This window comes from Natator depressus, chromosome 1 (assembly GCF_965152275.1).
Source record: "Natator depressus isolate rNatDep1 chromosome 1, rNatDep2.hap1, whole genome shotgun sequence".
NCBI classification, from domain to species: domain Eukaryota; kingdom Metazoa; phylum Chordata; order Testudines; family Cheloniidae; genus Natator; species Natator depressus.
Window position 1 is genome coordinate 325,059,504 of NC_134234.1, and position 15,969 is coordinate 325,075,472.

Sequence of the window (15,969 nt, forward strand, 5' to 3'; positions counted from 1 at the left end):
ATTCTGCCCTTGCTTGTCTTTTATAATTGTTTTATTGATTGACAGTAACAGAATATATCTTCTATTAGACTCATTCATTCTTTTTAAATCAATGAGGCATTTTTTTGATTGCAATATCGTATTCTAAACAAATTCTGACAAAAGTCCACAGATTAGAGCGTTTTTTACATCTCTCACAGACAAATACACAGGAAGTCTGTATTCCTCATGGCTATTCTTGACTGATTCGGTAAAACACACTCCTATGGTTAAATTCCTAAGATGGGAAGGATGGTCTCTTGGCTAAAACACAGGATTGGAGCCAGGTGATCTGAGAAGAGTTTCACTTCAAAGTCTATGCCAAGCTGAGCCAGAGTAGATTTTGGTGCTGGACGTCTATCAGCAAAATGTCTGCCTGGCAGGTTACTCGGTGACCCATAATAAGTCATCACACACATCCTGAAGTCGATAGCACTGTCCAACAGTAGGGACAGGCCTGCCAAGTGAAACACTGAATCAGTGCATCCTGGGTGCAGCTTCCACTTGTTGTGCTCCTATTGAGTTCCTGATGGATTTCAGAGTTGCACGCCACTAAAATAACACCCAGCAGAAAACAAAAGTGAAAATATTTCTTGCTGTTCCCATGGGAGACTCCCCCTATGTTTGTAGCCACCCTCATTGATTGCACTTTCCTCTGTCAGTGGGGGTGCAGCTGTCCCTGGGATATAGTCCCAGCTCTGATACAGCCTTCTTGTGAAAACTTGGGTGGGTCTTTAGCCACATGATCACATGCTAGTCTTCCTGGTGGTCCCCTGCCTCCATCAGTGCACAGGATGAAAGTGGTCAGTGAAACAAACTGCTGTTCATATGTATTTTTAACTCATGCCACAAACACCGCATACTATCCACCTCCTGCACTGAACACCACGGGGGTCCTGTGGATCTCTGCTTTATTTACCATCCAAGTGCTTCAAGAATGACACAAAACTGCTCTCAAGAGAATCTAGCCCGTACTTCTTTTCTTTCTTTAACTACCTGAAAAGTAACTGGAACCTCACACTCAAAGTAATACTGAGCTCATTTAGAATCTGGTGAAGGAAAGTGATTATTCTGTAAATTACAGGTCAATTGCAACCAGAAGGCTATAAAAATACACTACTTCAGTTACCCAATTTTTTTTGTAAATAAAGATAATATTGACAAACCATTAGGAGACTGAAATGCTGAAAATAGTGGAAGTTACAACCAGTAATTAAAAATGTATTTACGTATGTATGCTAAATACATACTGGATTTAATTAACATCATCACATGAGAACAATGCTGCATTGAGAAAAAAAATGGCTCTTGGAAAATTTACTGTCTATGTAATGTGGATTCCTCACTGAATCTCTCTTATCTAATCAGAGTGCCATACTTCAAAAACGGTGTCTCTTGAGCTCTTACTAGCTGTCACACTAGCAAGACACTATATAAAAAATAGGCACTTTACAAGCCCTGTTCTGTTAAGGTAAATACTCCAAACACACATTCTATATACATAAGATGAGGCTCTGAACAGTCAGAAAAATGAATGATTCCCCTAAGACATTATCCTTTAATCTTTTCATGCTGCAAGTCATTTCCCACCCCCCACATCATTCACTGACAAAACCACTTGTGCCAAAGAGTTGAAACACTCTAAGAATAAAATAAATTATTAGAGACTGATCCAATATAAATGTATGCAGAGTTTCACACTGCATAAATGCCAGGAGATTATGGATGCTGGCTCCACTGGAGACCAATCTATTCAAGATAAACATCAGCGGATATCATAGCACCAACCCAACCCCTTTCCTCCTTACAAAATCCTTCTTGCATACTTCTGTGGGCATTGTGCAGGAGATTAATAGGAGAGGGGTACAGGTCCAGTAAATTGTATCATCCCATGATACAAAGTTCCTTTTCCTGCAAATTCCCTGTAATTGTAAATGGGGAATCATCATCAAGGAGGTTATCTGTATATTTGGCACTAGTGCAACCACTGCTGGAATACTCTGTCTAGTTCTGGTGCCCACAATTCAAGAAGGATGTTATTAAATTGGAGAGGGTTCAGAGAAGAGCCATTAGAATGAATAAAGAATTAGAAAACATGCCTTATAGTGATAGATTCAAGGAACTAAATCTATTTATCATAAGAGAAAGAAGGTTAAGGGGTGGCCTGATTAAAATCTGTAAGTATCTATATGAGGAACAAATATTTAATAATGGGCTCTTCAATCTAGCAGAGAAAGGTATAACATGGTCCACTGACTGGAAGTTAAAGCTAGACAAATTGAGACTGGATATAAGGCATACATTTTTAATGGTGAGAGTAATTAACCATTGGAACAATTTACCAAGGGGTCATGGTGGATTCTCCATCACTGACTATTTTTAAATCAAGATTGGATTTTTTCAAGAAGATCTGCTCTATGAATTATTTGGGGAAGTTCCATGGCCTATGTCATACAGGAGGTCAGACTAGATGATCACAATGGTCACTTCTTGGAATCTTGGAATCTATGAATCTGTTCATCTTCCCATTAGCACCAGGCCTAGAGCCTAGGACTGTAGAACCCCAGGACAATGAAAGGCACAAGCACTGGCTGTTCTATATGTAGCATGATAGTATCATCCTTGCATTTGTCCTTGTCCCTACCCAACCTCTTGTGTTCTCTTCTCCTCTGGTTTCTTATTTTAACTTCTAGATTGCAAGTTCTTCAGGGTGGAAACTCTGTCATTATCGGTTTCCATACACATCTATGGTTCCATGAATGCAATCATAATAAACTTATTTAAAACACTACTTAATGTCTGGGAGGTCTCCTACTCATTCTCCTCCTGGTGGATACTCTAGGGGGACTCACTTCCCAGACTCTTGAAGTGGGGCTAGGGGAGTTTACTCTGGTAACTCTTTTGTCCTGATGGGTCTTTCTTTTCTTTTTCTAGCTGAGCTACATCATGGAGATATCTTCATGCCATCCGTCCTATTTAATATTCTTCATGGCTGATTCAGTCAGAGTTTGAATTTGAATTTCTGTCTATCAAGGGATCTTTCATCACTCTCCTTCCCATGGGGACAGACAGAGTGATTCCAAAATTACAAGGTTCTTCCAACACTCTAGGAATGAGGATTCATTTCTTTTTCTTTCCAAAAGCTATTGCTATTAACTGGACTGGTACTCAAAATATAATACGATGGGAAAGGTGGCAGTGAAATGTGTGCTAGGGATTATTGATATAACTACTTAATATAAAAATCTCCAGAGAAAGGGTTAAACGTAGAGAACTTTGCTCAAAGGACCCTACGTTATGGACTCGTTTTTTATTATCTGGATGGGGACTCATAGAGGAGCCAGCTCAGCTGGACGTTAGTTATAGCTGAACCCATCTGAGGAGCTCTTTCATCTTGCACCCAACTTTCTAGGCTGGTATGGAAGGTACCATAGCCTTTCAAGCACTCTATTCCCCTGGAGCAGACCAAGGGCCTGATCCTGTGCCCATCTGAAGCCAATACAAAGTGCCCACTGATTTCAATAGTGCCAGCTCTAGTCCCAGAAGGACACTGCCTATGTTCTCCTAGGCAGAGGGGCTGCATTTCCAACAGGCCTTTGCACGTGCAGGAAGATTGTTAAACCTCTCTCCCGCACCTCTGCATAACAGCCTGTTATAATCTGACTCCTACCAGTAAGAAAAAATCTTTAATATCTCACTCCAACAGGACTTCTTGTGGCAGTAAACAACATCTGGTCCATAGGTCTATAATCTTCTTATCTTATTGTAATGAGAATAAGGTAAATGAGCATTCTTTTGGTTGGTCCCTTTAGACTTTACGAAAGAGGTTCCATATATTTCCCCTTAACAGAGCCTGTACTAAATCTCCTGATAACAAATAAAATTGTTCCATAGCAGATGTTGTGTTTAAAGTTTCCTCAGATAGAAGTTCTGAGTGGAACTTTCAGCAGTAAAAGTTCTCCAAGAAAGTTATATTCCTCTCTCTCCTCCTCTCTCCTGCTCAGTCTTTTTCTGGCCAGTTGTTATACCTAGAAGATTAAATATTTTTGTCTTCTCTTCTTGGAAAGTGTCAAGAAGTACAGTACAGTCTTTGAAAAAAGAAAGCCCTTGTGAACATGTTATTTTGTTGTTACACTAGAAATTTCAAAGATCCCAAAAGGCAGAACTCTAAGTATTTTATCTGATATAAAATATTTCAGATGTTAAAAAGCTGTGAGAAAAAGGAGGGTTAAGCCATTTGAACTTGTGATACCTAAAAGAAGAAAAATGTTAGGAAAGGTTAAGCTGTTTAAATGGCTAAAATCTAGCATAACACAAATAGAGATAATTTGGCTCCCTGAACCCTGTTCAAAGATCTGTATGCATCCTAGGAGAGGGCAAAGTTAGCAGTGCTGCTGTTATGTTTAACTGAGCCCTTTAAAGGGCTACTTTAAAAAAAAAAAGCTTTTTTAACTATCATGGGTCAGATTCACACACACAGCTGTGCTCCAGCCATGATGCACACCCAGTTTTGCAGGTTGATGGACGCTTTGTCTTCCTGGAGCAGCACAAAGCAGCCAGAGCATACCAGTGAAACTTGACCCACCCCTCCACGGGGTTGAACTATTCTATTTTTAAACTAGCTTTACTGTGTGCAATGGTTTTGATCAGAAAGTTGTCCTCTCATCCTCTTCTCTTCACTTTAAAACACTAGTAAGAATTAATCAATCTGCAATAGCACTGATGGAAAAAGCTAATAGTTAACATCTAAAGCCACCTTAAGAGGATTTCAACTCTCTGTAAATACAAGGCGGATGCTTTGGGCCAAATCCACTCCTCAGAGCACACCCTGTGTAAATGCCTGCAGCTGGAGCACTACTGTGCCCCAATGGTGGGATCTGAATGTGTATGGTAGGGGTCCACATATCCAATCGCCCTCCACCTTCAGATTCAAGCCACTGTAGGACACGGCTGCATGGAGATATCCATATTTGTGTCCCTTATCTGTATGAACACCATCAGTAACTGAGAAAGGGTGGGGGGAAATGTGGTAGCTGGATTTGGGCCAGACTCTCTGTTCCTGAGTCTTCTTATATTTCTCACTACAGAGCTCAGTGTGAATGACTCATAGAAGATTAGAGTTGGAAGAGATCTCAGGAGGTCATCTAGTCCAAACCCCTGCTCAAAGAAGGACCAACCCCAACTAAATCATCCCAGCCAGGGCTTTGTCAAGCCAGGCCTTAAAAACCTCTAAGGATGGAGATTCCACCACTTCCCTAGGTAACCTATTCCAGTACTTCACCATCCTCCTAGTGAAATAGTTTTTCCTAATATCCAACCTAGACCTCCCATACTGCAACTTGAGACCATTACTCCTTGTTCTGTCATCTACCACCACTGAGAACACCCTAGCTCCATCCTCTTTGGAACCCCCTTCAGGTAGTTGAAGGCTGCCATCAAATCCCCCCTCACTCTTCTGCAGACTAAATAAGCCCAATTCCCTCAGCCTCTCCTCATAAGTCATGTGCCCCAGCCCCCTAATCATTTTCATTGCCCTCCGCTGGACTCTCAAATTTGTCCACATCCTTTTTTTGGGGGGGAGGGGAAAACTGGACACAATACTCCAGATGTGGCCTCACCAGTGCCAAATAGAGGGGAATAATCACTTTCCTCGATCTGCTGGCAAAGCTCCTACTAATGTAGCCCAATATGCCTTTAGCCTTCTTGGCAACAAGGCCACACTGTTGACTCATATCCAGCTTCTCATCCACTGTAATCCCCAGGTCCTTTTCTGCAGAACTGCTGTTTAGCCAGTCGGTGCCCAGGCTGAAGCAGTGCATGGCATTCTTCCATCCTAAATGTAGAGGTCTGCACTTGTCCTTGATGAACCTCATCAGATTTCTTTTGGCCCAATTCTCCAATTTATCTAGGTTCCTCTGTATCCTATCCCTACCCTCCAGCATATCTATCTCTCCCCCCAGCTTAGTGTCATCCGTGAACTTGCTGACGGTGCAATCCATCCCATCATCCAGATAATTAACTAAATGAACTAAAGGATTCTTTCAGATTGATTATAGACTTTGCCCATGAACCTGGGTTGCAGCTAACCAGGTGTACAGTGCAAGTCAGGGAGTACTAAACTAGCTCTTTGTTACCTTTGCATTCCTCTCATCCTCAGCCAGATATGTGTCCCTCAGTGTAACTTACTACACTCTAAAGGTTGCTCTAAATTTTGCCAGCTATCCACAGCCTCAAAGGGGCATATGGCAGACATGGATCACTGCCGATGCAAGGGCTCTCTGATGCTACACACCCTACATCAGCACTGGTCCGTGTACATAGGAGCCTTTGCACTGGTTCTATGTTACTGGAGGATCCTGCTATACTGGCACAACCCTCCTGCACCTACTATACCATCTTTAGTGTTGTTTTGCTCTGGTAGCATGATGTAGAGTGGCCTTAACACAGGGGAGCATCTGAGTTATTGTATTCTATTAGCACATTTGTCCTTTCAGTTTTGATTGTAATTCTGTTGCTTTATTGGAAATAAATGGGAGCTTTCAGGTGGCCAAAATAATATTCAAAGGCCTATTTTTCTCTTGTTTACACTAGATTAAATCAAGAGTTAATCTGGATTTAATGGAATTGCATTGGTATGGAACCAGCGTAAGTGCTTGTCTACACAGGACAGGGTTTTGGCATAAACTGCCTTGAATCCACTCACAAAAGGTCTTTTTTTCAGTTTATCTGGAGTCTTGTCCTGCTTAAATGAATCTGCGTTAGAAGTGACATAACTATTTCAGAATTAATTATGTCAGTATAAGGTTATTATAAGGAATGGAACCTTTTTTTTTTTTTTTTTTGCCAAGGAGGCCTCCACTGAACCCTGGTATATGCTGAACTATTTGATCACAGCATTGGAAGGCACCCAAGAGACCCTAGACCCTGACCAGTCAAGATCTCTTCAGCTGAATCCCAAGCCTGAGGACCCAGTCCAGCTCCACATAGGAAGGGCAGGCACTGAGAGAATTACCTGAAGTCTTGTTTTTGACCTTCATATTCTTGTGCTTGTGTTGGAGCTCCATCGCACAGCACTGGGTTGTATCCAGGAATACCATTTCTGCATTTCTTCTGCTGGCTGGTTGTAAATCTTTGCATTGCAGTGCATTGTACTCCTGTTAAGATGGGACTGGATGTGCTCTTCTCCCCAGGGGGCAAAGAAGTTCAGAACCACTTGGCAGGACCATGCGGAAGTACAGTGCACAAATGTTACGATGGACTCTAGGTATGTGAACAAAGGAGTGCACCTGGCTGTGTGCCAGCATTTAGGCAGGGAGGTGACAGCCAGTCAAGATCCCAGAGCAGTAGAGGTCACACAGGGAAACAGACACACTTCCAGGTGTGAAGAGGTAGAAGTGGAAGACTGCCTTAAGCAGCATAGCTAATTTGAAATACGTATGCATCCATACAGTCTTTATACTGGTATAACTCATTCCAGAAAAGAGTTCCATCACTTCCAAAGTGGATTAATTAAAGCAATTGGGATAAACCACCAGATAAACTGAAAAAAGAACTTGTGTGTGTGGATGCAAGAGAGTTTATGTCCCTCCAAAAAACTAAAGTTATATCAAAAAACCTTATACTGGTTTCACACTAGTGCAATTCCATTAACTTGAAATTTAGTTACTCCTGAGTTAGTTCAGTATAAACAGGAGAAGAAATAGGCCCCAGGTTTTGTTTTGGTCACTGGGGGACTCCCATCTGTTTCCAGTTAAAGCAAAAGAAATACACTCAGAACTGCAAGGACATGATACAATGACTCAGATGCTCCCCTTTGCTAGGGCCATTTTACATTATGTGGCCAGAGCAAAACAGCCCTAAGGATGGCATAGTCCAGTGCAAGAGGATCATGCCAGTCTAGTAGCATCCTCTAGTGACAAAGAACCAGTGAAAAGGCTCCTATACACCATGATCCCCACCCAGTGCTGGTGTAGGGTATGTAGTGTTTTAGATCCCATGCATCCCCAGTGATTCCTGACTGCAATAGAGATGTTGAAAGCTGGCAAAATTTAGTGTCCTCCGGGCTGCTGAAAGTTACACTGAGGGACACATAGCAGGCTGAGGATCAGGGGAATGGAATGGTAACAAAGAGCTAGCCTAGTAACTCCCCTCAGCCCCCGACTTCATTTGTGCACTGCTTAGCTGAAACCAAAGTTCAGGGACAAAGTCTATAACCAGTCAAAAAGTATCCTTTAATTCATATGAAGATTTGTAGCCTGGAAACTGTGATGGAAACTAATCTACCTGGTTGATTATACTTTATTTTTTGAATATAAAGTTGTTTAAATATTTTTGTGAATTACAGAGTATTACTATATGCAAAACATAATTATTTTGAATATATGGGGATCTGTTTGACACAAAGGGGAAAATTCTGCAGGTCCACTTCAGTCAGCTCATAATTTGGCCCAAGGGACATGAAGAATCTCTCATTAAAAAATGACCTGTCTCTAGGGCAAAATTTGAACTCAATGGCTTTGTGTATTAGACTACACAGTTTTTGGCTGCAGTTCAAGGTAATCTAACTTAGGCTACAAGAAAGGCATTGTCCCTTGAATACAACAGAAAAATATTGAGTATAACAAATGGAAAATTGAATAATAAATTCAAGGAGATACACAGGTACAAAGGAAGTCTGTTTGATCAGCCCTAGTAAGATCTTTAATTTTATACAAACCAGCCCTAGTTTACCAAACATTTTGTTTCTAAAATAAAAAAGTGAGCCAATGAAGAACTTTTCTACTGTACCTTTTAGCTACACCTTTCTCCATAACTAGGGCACCTATTATTATGTTTTATAGTCTGGGATGCTAAAGCAGGTATGTGGAAAAAACCCCACAAATATAAATTTGTGTTGTCAGAGCAATATCCCATGTTCCCTATTGGGCTCAATTCTACACAGAGTAAGGGAATGAGTGCTTTTGTTTTCTAATTTGGCTTAAATCACTACCATAATTTTGAATTAAAGTGGCAGCATTTACATGATAGTTGAAGTTATGTCAGCATTCACATCTGAAATGCCTAGTATTAAAGGTTTATAGTCTAGTTGTATAATAATAAATTCTGGTTGTAATTTGTCACTCAGGATTTAAATTTGGGAGCAATTAGAGTATAATTTCACACAGAAATTAGAAATAGATAATACTTACTAGATGCTTTCAGTTAATTCATCTGCCAGTGAAACAAAGTTCTCTACAATAACTTATTAATGCATTGCCCCATCTACTTTTAAACTTGGGAGTGAACGAACTTTTACCCTTTCCCTTGTGATGTTATTCCACAGTTTAATACAACTCATTGTCAGAAAATATATCCTAATATTAAACCTAAACTTTCCCCTTTGCTAACTTCTTCCCAGTTCTCCTAGTTATATACTTAGGTGACCCTAAATATTTTTTCTCTGTCCTAGGGGTTTGCACACTAATTATATTATACTTCTCAATTGTTGCTTAAACAAGCTAAACCAATCCCTATACCTGACTGATAATTTTTGTTGCCATTCTCGGAACTCCTTCAGTTTGTCAGTATCTTTCTGGTAATGACTGCCCAGAATTTTGGCAATGGGCCAGATCCGGGGCTGAGCTGAGAAGTGCTCTGCACAAATCAGGAGAGAGGGCATAACTAGTGGCTTTAAGCCGCTTTTGGACTCCTAGGGATACTGGGACCCTCTGGGTGTTGATCTAATCACTGGCATACATTAAAGCATCCTAAAGGCTGTTATAATTTACACTGGCTGCCAACAGCTGAAGGGGCTGTTTGAGCAGCTGGGTATACACGGTACAGCACAGGAAGCCCTGCTGCTGCAACTCTATACCACTCAAGGACCCCTCCACACTGCAGAATCCAGCTGGGCATAGTCAGGGAAAGGGATGAGGGCCAGGGAGTTCTACATCTGGCTGATCGTCTCTGGGGCAATTATCAGCTGCTACAATATAAAGCAGTCCTGAGACTGGTACAAATTGTTCCTTGGGACCGGCTTTGGTGTGTGTGTTTGTCATATAAAGGCCAGTCTTCTCAAACGGAAGATCTTCAACAGTGTGTCTGTGTGTAAGCCCTGCTTCACGTGGAGGTGTGTCTGAATTTCCCTGGTGTCATTCATTCCATTCCAGATGTCAAAAATAACTTTTATTTCTATTACAAACGTACATGGACATTGGGTCATACTCTCCCCACTCTGTATCAACGATCAGCTTCTCACTTCCTTCTCACTGCTACTTGGCCCACATTCTTTGATTGCAATGGGCCCTTTCACACACAGGTTTCTCCCCAAAGAAGTGCTGCCCTTTTACTCATGTTTTGTATATAAATCCATTGCCCAATCTGCAGTAGCACTTGTGACACTACCTACTACAAAAAGTAATATTTCAACACCAAACTAATTGCCATCAGCTCTTTTCATGCAGCATAGCTCAAGACGGAGAAATTCATTGTTAAGATGCACACAGACAGAACACCAGTTATTAAAATCATCAATATTTATCCTGCAGGTAAAATTCAGATCAGACAGGATGGGGACATCTGTCACACTATCTTTACATTTCAGAAGTTTAAAACTATTCTGCAGAAGTTACTTGTGAAAGTCACATTTTATGTCTGAATAGCACAACTAAAGAAAAGCCTTGTTTTCTCTTTTCTTTTGGAGGATAAGGAAGAGGGGGGACAGGAATTGTGTTTATTAAACTGTAATTCCTCACCTATTCCTTGCCCTAGTAAACATCAGTGCATTCCAAAAAACAAAACAAGAGCACAGATTGATGCCTTTCAGTTCATTAAGTGAGAAGCAGAAGAGAATCCCTTATAATCTCCAGTACATCCACTGAGATGGACCTGGTGTTACATTGTGGAGCATTTCAACACTTCCATTTCTGAAGGTTCTACCTCTTGTTTTTTTTTTAAACAACAATCCCTAGCACTTCATGTTTAAAGTTCTGCAATATTTAAAGACAAGGGCCTGATTCTGATCTCGCTTCCACTTGTGTAAATCAATAGCAATGCCACTGAAGCCAATAAAACTACACTGGTGTAAAACTAGTGAGAGAGCTCAATCAGGCCACAACTCCCTGGCTACATTTAAGACCTACTCATTCATCCTTCCAGTAGGTATTCATACTTATAAACTGCTGGGTCTGAAAAGTGACCATCACAATTTTGCTTTGGGGGGCCCTTTCAGCGTGGACCTCACTCTCCGCTGCAGTCTGTCTCATTTCATTTCCTCCCTGCTTTTAAAAACTCTTCACTTATCATAAAAAGATGGTTTTAGAATGATCATTATTATCACTGTATTAATCGCTATATCCATACCCTTTCAATCCATTTACTCCCCTTTTAAAATTGGGCCCTTTCACTTGCTGCTATGTGTTTGTTTTAAGAAGGTGGCATTTTATTACACTGTATTTGTTTCATTTCTTTTGTACAGCATTCCCAGTGCTTTGGCCGAAGGCAGCACTATAGAAATACAATCACTGGGCCAAATCTTGCATTTCTAACTCCACTATTTAAAAATTGAGTAAGGGGCTTAGGAGCTTGCTAATTATTAATATAATGATGATAATCATTACAATTCAATAATAAATAAACTAATACTTATATGGAATTATCCGTCATTCAGATTTAAAAATCATGCTAATATTAAACCTGTATGGATGCTGAAAAGGCTGAAGATGTAGCGCTGAATGAGGCCTCCACAGAAGATGAATCACAACTGGGAACTGGAAGGGGGAGAGGCAGCATGACTACCCCATCCTTCCACTTCCCACATCCCCTAGGGTTGTATAATAACAACGTTGCTTCCATATTATTTACAAATGAAAAGATGCCCAGTCATCACCTTATGTAATCATTTGTAAAACAACTGAAAATTATAGTGTCCTCAAATACAGGAAAAACATGGCAAACCAGGATTTCATCAAAGGATATTGGCACAAAGAACATCTTGAAGGAAATACACAGTCATCTTATGTAAAGTATATTCCTTAATTCAAGAGTTCTGGGTGAAAAGGGAAATTCTAATGTTTATTCTACTGCCAAACATTACCAAAACGGTAGAATAGTAGGGGTGAAATCCTGACCTCATTTAAATCAATCAGAGTTTTGCTGCTGACTTCAATGGGGCCAGGATTTTAACCTACATGTAGGCAGTGTTGGGAATGGTCAAGTGATTTCAGCTAGTCTCTGAATATTTGACCATGTAGGAGAGTTTTGCACAATTTAAAGAGAAATGAGAAATGACCAATGAAACCAAATGAGAAAGCGTGGATTTCTGTGGCACTGATAGCACAGCAGCTATTAAACTAATTATTCCTCACAGAATTAAATCTGAGACTTTTCCTGTGCATAATGGCAACTAAAGGGTTAATAGGAAAATTGCCTGTCTGCTTAGCTGGAGTTGATTGGTGGCTTCAGAACAGCTGTAAAGAGGAAAGGGCTTCCAGGCACAGGGGTGGGGTGGCTGCCGGGGAAGCCTGAGCAGACTTCCCTTGAGCAGACTGTCAAGGAGCTGCCAGAGAAGTCTGCTGTCCAGAAGGAGAGTCTGGGGAAAGCCGAGAGAGGAGGCGAGGTGGGAAGCAGCTCAGGGAACAGCAAGGGACGGGGAGGAACTGGTTCTATCTGCTTCACACAGGGGCCTGGAACTTGTCCATCCTTCGCCAGGATCATGGCACTCCTGAATCTTTATTACCCCAAAAGGGCAGAAACTAATAAGGGCCTGTCCAGAGGGCTGGGGTCATAACAAGAAATCGATAGACACAGAACTAAATGATTGATAGCAGGAAGGGGAGAAGCTGTCAGACTTGGTGTAGCACTCCATAGAGCCATAAGAGGGTGCCAGCCGGTAAAGGCAGCCTTGGAATGCTGTGTTAATTTAACATACTCGATTTATCAGCATTTTTGTCATGTTTTGCACACCCTTTTATAGCTCTGAACAAGCTTTTCTATGCTTGTATTTACAGTGCTGCTCCACACCATCAACATCTATTTTCTATGTACCCATTTCTTCAATATATAAAATATTTGTAATGGGTATTTATACCTGTGCATATTCTCTGCAAGCCATATTTAGAGCAAATATCCCTTTCTTGACAAATATTTGTTCTTTCTAATACTTCTTTCACATATGCTATTTTTTAAAAATGCCATTCTGTCCATGATGTACACTGATCTTCAAATCCTTCAATAGTCTTAATATTTTATAATTAAGTTTTACCAGCAACAACAGTCTAAATGCAATGTGCTAAAATGCATTTGTGTTTTAGAAAAAAGTTATTACATTTCTATTTATGCACATTAACATTTTTCTGAACATACATTTCATAAGGATTTTCATTCTATGGACTTAGTATACGGACTACAAAGTTGCGTTGACATATGGAGGCAGAAAGGTCTATCAAGTCAGTTATCCCCAAATTAAGTCTCTGAACTGGTCCTGACAGGTCAGAGATGAAGGTGTACTGAACCCACCCTTTCCATTTAAAGGGGGTGGGCGGAGAATACACCCAGACATTGTCTTGTTTACCAATCTGCAATGCTTAACACATTGCTTTGTAATTTATTGATATGAAATCTGTGATCATCTATGAATCCATGGCTGCCATTTTTCAACATACCTTGGCCCGGAACTTCACTCAGAAAGTGCAGCTAGAACCCAGATTTTGCTCAAAAAGCCTGCCCCCTGAACTGGAAGCTCTCCTTCAGTGTTACAGCAATATGGGGCCTATGACACACAGTTGAATAGTTCAAATTCTATACTATATAAGGCAGTGATACATATACACACGCTAGCCCTCCATTATAGTACTATTATTTCCATTGATACAGAGGGTTATCTTTCCTGATGAGGAAGCCGAAAGTATGTCCACTAACCGGGTATATAAAGGTATATAACCGGTGTGTCTATACCTTTACCTCCTCAATAGGGATGTGGAGGGCCTTGGCCATTATTTTTAATGGATCTTGGAAACCTTTATAATAAATTTTGGGGCCATGGGTCAGGGGACGAAGAGGACAGGGTGTTACCATGCTAAAAAATAAATCATCCACTTCCAATAGACTTTGCAGCTCAGGCTGGAGATTGGTCTCTGAAACCTTTGGGGCGAGCTTCAGAGCCTGAGCCCCTAGTCTACACAGATACCTTTAGCACTGTAGCGTGAGCTCCATGAGCCCAAGTCTGCTGACCCAGCCTCTGAGACTTACTGCTGCTCACTGCATAGATGTACCCACAAATTGTACATTTACTGGGGGAACATGAAATTCTCCTAGCACTATAAGTGTCCACCTGAAGTGCCGACTTTCTAATTTCTCCAGGGATGCTTGACCCCTACTTCGCCCCACCCTGCCCCGCCTCTTCCTGCGCATTCTGCCCCCTCCCCTAAGCATGCTCCGCCCTCGCTCTGCCTCTTCCTACCCCCACTCCTCCCCCTCTCCCCAACGCCTCCTGCATGACACTGAACAGCTGATCACCAGCAGGCAGGTAGCGCTGGGAGGGAGTGGGAGGAGCTGATCAGTGGGGTTGCCGGTGGGTGCTGAGCACACACTATTTTTTTTCAGTGGGTGCGCCAGCCCCGGAGCCCCCATGCAGTCGGCTCCCATGTCAGAGGGGCAATGTCTGAATCCAGGAGAACTGGACAACACCATACCAGTGGTGAACAGAACTCTAAGAAGTAAAGCAACAGACAAACAAACAAAAATAATTAATAACTAACTATGAACTATAATCTAAACTGTAAAACAATTAAGCTATCAGCTACAGTAGAAAGGTTGGCAGTCTCTTGACTAGTCGGAGCTCCGTCTCTAAGCTGTGAAAGGAACTGAATGGGGGCTGGCATACTTTGGCCTTATGTGCCCTTGCTATGGAGCACGAGGAGTGAAAAACGCATGATGCCTTATGAGTACTGCTGGCCAAAAAGACTCCAATCTCGGGGGGCACAAGGTGCATGCACACCATAAGTGGAATGTGCATACAGACAAGCACTCAAAGGAGAATGCAACAATGTCCATCTGTAAGCCAGGTGTACTTTCCAGCACATTATCTGCTAAGTTTCCATGACACATGTCTTAATGAGAGGCCTGTGCAACAGTGACAGGATTTGTACAGAGATAAGTCTCATGGGTTTATTTTGGTTTGTCTTTGGCAAATGCCAAGATTGCCAAAACCAATCAGGGAGTGATGTATCGGACATTGTGCTGCCTTGCTTTGGGCTCTTATCCAGCTAGATTCTCAGCAGACTGGTGCATTCATGTAGTGCTTCTCAACCAATAAATTCAGAACATTTCACTTTGGTGTCCACTCAGCTTCTGATAGTTGGTATTAAAAGACATCTCTTTATCCCTCAAAGAAAGCAAAAATCTTATGATTTAATTTGAACTTGCTGGTCAACTTCTACAGTGTTGCTACAAACTAATGAAATTACATTGTCAAGAAATGACGGACCTGTGCTAAATTTATGTAGCTTTAATGCAAGCTTCAAAACCTAAATTAACATAAAGAGACCAGCAGAGATGGCTCAACATTCAATGAAGGTCTGATGAATGTAACACTGCAGTATTGCCTTACCTTTGTGTTATTGTTTATGCAGGTTTCTCCCTTAATGTGACGCAGTGAAAAAGAGAGGAGAGGGAAAGAGATGCATTTTTCCAATTATTTGTCTTCCTTTAATGGGAACTCTTCTTTGCTATAATTTGTGTATTGATCTAGACCTTTATGAAAATTTATTTACTTTTCAATGGGTACTTTGTGCTAATTAGGTGAGAAAGTATTACTTTCCTTCATGCTCTTTAGAATAGAGCTAATGATTTTCTTTGGTGTGAACAGCTCTTTATTATCTTGAGATGTTTTTCCTGATTGGGACAAAGTCAGGATAAAAGTAATAATTGATATTCTTATCACATGGTACAAATATGGGGCCATATTCTGCAACT

The 15,969-nt window shown here is 41.1% G+C and overlaps 1 protein-coding gene across 3 annotated transcripts in view; it reads right to left on the reverse strand.

Annotated features, from left to right (window-relative positions):
* The window catches only part of MAGI2 (membrane associated guanylate kinase, WW and PDZ domain containing 2), a 1,132,945-nt gene that overhangs the window by 464,503 nt on the left and 652,473 nt on the right, over positions 1-15,969 (reverse strand). The window lies entirely within an intron of this gene.